Below are 3268 nucleotides of genomic sequence, written 5' to 3'. Positions count from 1 at the left end.
GAGGGCCGAGCGAGTTTTTTTTGAGCCAATGAGAAGTCCGGAGGAAGCTAGGTCCCACCTTCTCCTCCAGCTTCGTACGTTTTAACCAATAAAGAACTAGAGTTGACCTCGTCCCAGCCCTCTTCTGGGTATTCCACCCAATGACACCTCGGGGGCGGGCCAGAGGCAGACTTCCGGCCCGCCTGCTTGGGTGGGAAAAGGTCCCGGCTGAGAATTGATTTCCGCATCGGGTCGTCCTGGTATTCTGTCGGTGTTGGCGCTTCTTCTCCCAAGCTCCTGCAGCCCCCTCGGGACTAGGTTTCTAACGGCGCTTGCGGGGGGCCTCGCGGAGGTGGATGTGGAAAAGGCGAGCGCGAGGGAACTGTGCTGTAACCATCGCCCCGCCTCCACAGAAAGCCCCGAAGCGCCGGCTCGGGGCCGAACGCGGGCATCCGGCGTTCGTCTGTTAGGCAGGCAGACATTAAGCGCCTACTTGTGCTGGGCCCTACTCAAGACCCAGGCAGGGAGAACAGCGTCTGTCCGGTAGGCGCCCAGGGCTGCTGCGAAGCCCCGGAGCGAGGAGTGTAGCCCCTCAAACAGGGAGGAGATGAGGTCCGAGGCCGACCGAGGTCAGAGACCCGCACCCACGAAAAGGGTCCACCCGTCGGGCTGGCTGCTTCCCAGTGCCGTGGAGAGCCCCTGAAGGTTTCTTTTTTTTTGAGAAGGAATCTCGCTGTGTCGCCCAGGCTAGAGTGCAGTGGCGCTTTCTCGGCTCACTGCAATCTCCGCCTCGGGTTCAAGCTATTCTCGTGCCTCAGCCTCCCGAGTAGCTGGGATTACAGGCGCCTGCCACCATGCCCGGTTAATTTTTGTATTTTTAGTAGAGACGAGGTTTCACCATGTTGGCCAGGCTGGTCTTGAACTCCTGACCTCAAATGATCCGCCTGCTTTGGCCTCCCCAAGTCCTGGGATTACAGACGTGAGCCACCGCGCCTGGCCCCTTGAAGGGTTTTATGCAGAGCAGTGATCCCATTCATGCATTTAAAAGACCTCTCTGGCTGTTGTGTGGAGAACAGATCAAAGGGGGAGAAAGTGAGTTCAGATAAACCAGCTCCGAGACTCCATAATCCAGTCAAGAGATGAAGGGACTGGGTTTGAGAATATTGGGAGATGAGAATCATGGCCCAGCACAGTGGCTCACGCCTGTAATCCCAGCACTTTGGGAGGCTGAGGCGGGAGGATCACTTGAGCCCAGGAGTTGGAGGCCAGCCTGGGCAACAGGGGAAGACCCCATTTCTACCAAAAAATACAAAATTAGCCGGCCATGGTGGCGCATGCCACAGTAGTCCCAACTACTCAAAAGGCTGAGGCAGGAGGATCCTTTGAGCCCTGGAGTTGGAGGCTGCAATGAGCTATGATCATGCCACTTGCATTACAGCTAGAAATTAGTAAGAGCAAGTGACCCCTTGGGTATGGGTACCCCGTTTCTGAAGTGATTTTTTTTTTTGAAAGACACGATCTCCCTCTGTCACCCAGGCTGGAGTGTAGTGGTGTGATCATGGCTCACTGCAGCCCCGAACTCCTGGGCTCAAGTGATCCTCCTGCCTCAGCCTCCTGAGTAGTTGGGACTACAGGCGTGCACCACCATACCTGACTAATTTTGTATTTGTGTGTGTGTGGCGACGGGGTCTCACTATGTTGCCTAAAGTCATTTCTTTTTGTTGTTTGTTTGTTTTGAGACGGAGCCTCACTCTGTCACCAGGCTGGAATGCAGTAGCACAATCTCGGCTCACTGCAACCTCCGACTCCCTGGTACAAGCGATTCTCCTGCCTCAAACTCCCGAGTAGCTGGGATTATAGGCATGCGCCACCACGCCCAGCTAATTTTTGTATTTTTAGTAGAGATGGGGTTTCACCATGTTGGCCAGGATGGTCTCGATCTCCTGACATCATGATCTGCCCACCTTGGCCTCCCAAAATGCTGAGATTACAGGCGTGAGCCACCGTGCCCAGCCTGTGATTTCTTAATCAGAAGAGTACCTGATTGCTCTCATTGGGTTTAAGAAGGCAGAATAAATAGCTACATGAATTCAGCCCACTGAATACATTCTAAAGTGTAACCTCAATGTGAAATATATTGTATTGTAATTGGAAGGCTGGGTCAGGAGCCCCAAAGCTTTGAAAGAACGCCTCCTGAGAGTACAGTGGGAAATCAACCACCAGCAGATGATGGTTGAGCTAGAAGAAGCACGTGTTTCCACAGGGAGCTGCACACGAGGACCCGGTGGTCCCTGACCTGCCCTCTCCAGGGGGGACCTGTACTTTCTGCCACCAAAGAGGATTCTCTGTAGGGAGGCCAGGATGATTCTCCAGAATTTACCATGCCTTGAGATGAAATTTCCTTTCAAACTTCCTTGTGTCCTTTTGTCCTCATTCCATGTTCACGAATCTTCTGATTGTTTCATTTTCCAGAAAGGAGAAACTGAATAACATGTATATTTTAACCTTGCCTGCAATTGTAAATCAATAAATTGGTGTATTTACATCAGATCCCTGTGAGTTTGGTGCACATAAGACAGTCATGAAGACTTGGTCACTGTTGGTAGAGCCAATAAAATATTGAACACAGTTAAATTTGAATTCATGCAATATTTGGGGCATATTTACACTAAATATGTGTTATCTGAGATTCATATTTAGCTAGATGATTTTTTAATTTGCTAAATATGGCACTCCCACCTCTGGGTATTGAAGAGATTGAGTTTCTGAATTTGGAAAGCTGATTCCAAACCACCTGGAACCTTAGTGAGCCCACCCTGCAATCCAGTGACCCTCTAGTTTGTCTGCTGTATTTTTCCTCCTTACTGAAGCAAGAGTGATCTTTCCAGAATGAGATCACAGTCTGTCCCCGCCTCCAGTGACTCCCCAGCATCCCTGGCCCACCACCTGGCTAACTACTCCTCTCCTTTAGGTTGTTGCCTTAGACTTCACTTTGCCTGGTAAATCCTCCCTGACCCCAAAACACTAGTTTGGTGCCATCCTCGCTGCCTGGGGTCCCAAACCCACTGCATCATGGAGCCTGAAGCACTATTATTTTTTTTTCTTTTTTACTTTTCCACTTGAGTGGCAACTTTCTGAAGACAGGGACCATGTCTGTCTTATTCACCACTGTCTTCCCACTGTCACCACTGCTTTGCACGGGGCTGAGCACAGAGCAGGTGCTCAGGAAGTATTTATTGAACAACTGAATGAGGCCACTTGTCTTATTTGAGCCTTCAATCGAGCCCCA

General features: G+C 50.9%; 1 long non-coding RNA gene across 1 annotated transcript; it reads left to right on the top strand.

Moving 5' to 3' along the window:
* The first annotated feature begins 199 nt into the window (after window positions 1-199).
* Window positions 200-2522, top strand: LOC109028174 (uncharacterized). Its single transcript, XR_008668604.2, has 2 exons — window positions 200-522; window positions 2135-2522. It is a non-coding gene; the product is annotated as an uncharacterized lncRNA (long non-coding RNA).
* The last annotated feature ends 746 nt before the right edge of the window (window positions 2523-3268 follow it).

This window comes from Gorilla gorilla, chromosome 13 (assembly GCF_029281585.2).
Source record: "Gorilla gorilla gorilla isolate KB3781 chromosome 13, NHGRI_mGorGor1-v2.1_pri, whole genome shotgun sequence".
NCBI lineage: Eukaryota > Metazoa > Chordata > Mammalia > Primates > Hominidae > Gorilla > Gorilla gorilla.
Note: the sequence above shows the minus strand (reverse complement) of the source record. Positions and strands in the feature narration are given on the sequence as shown.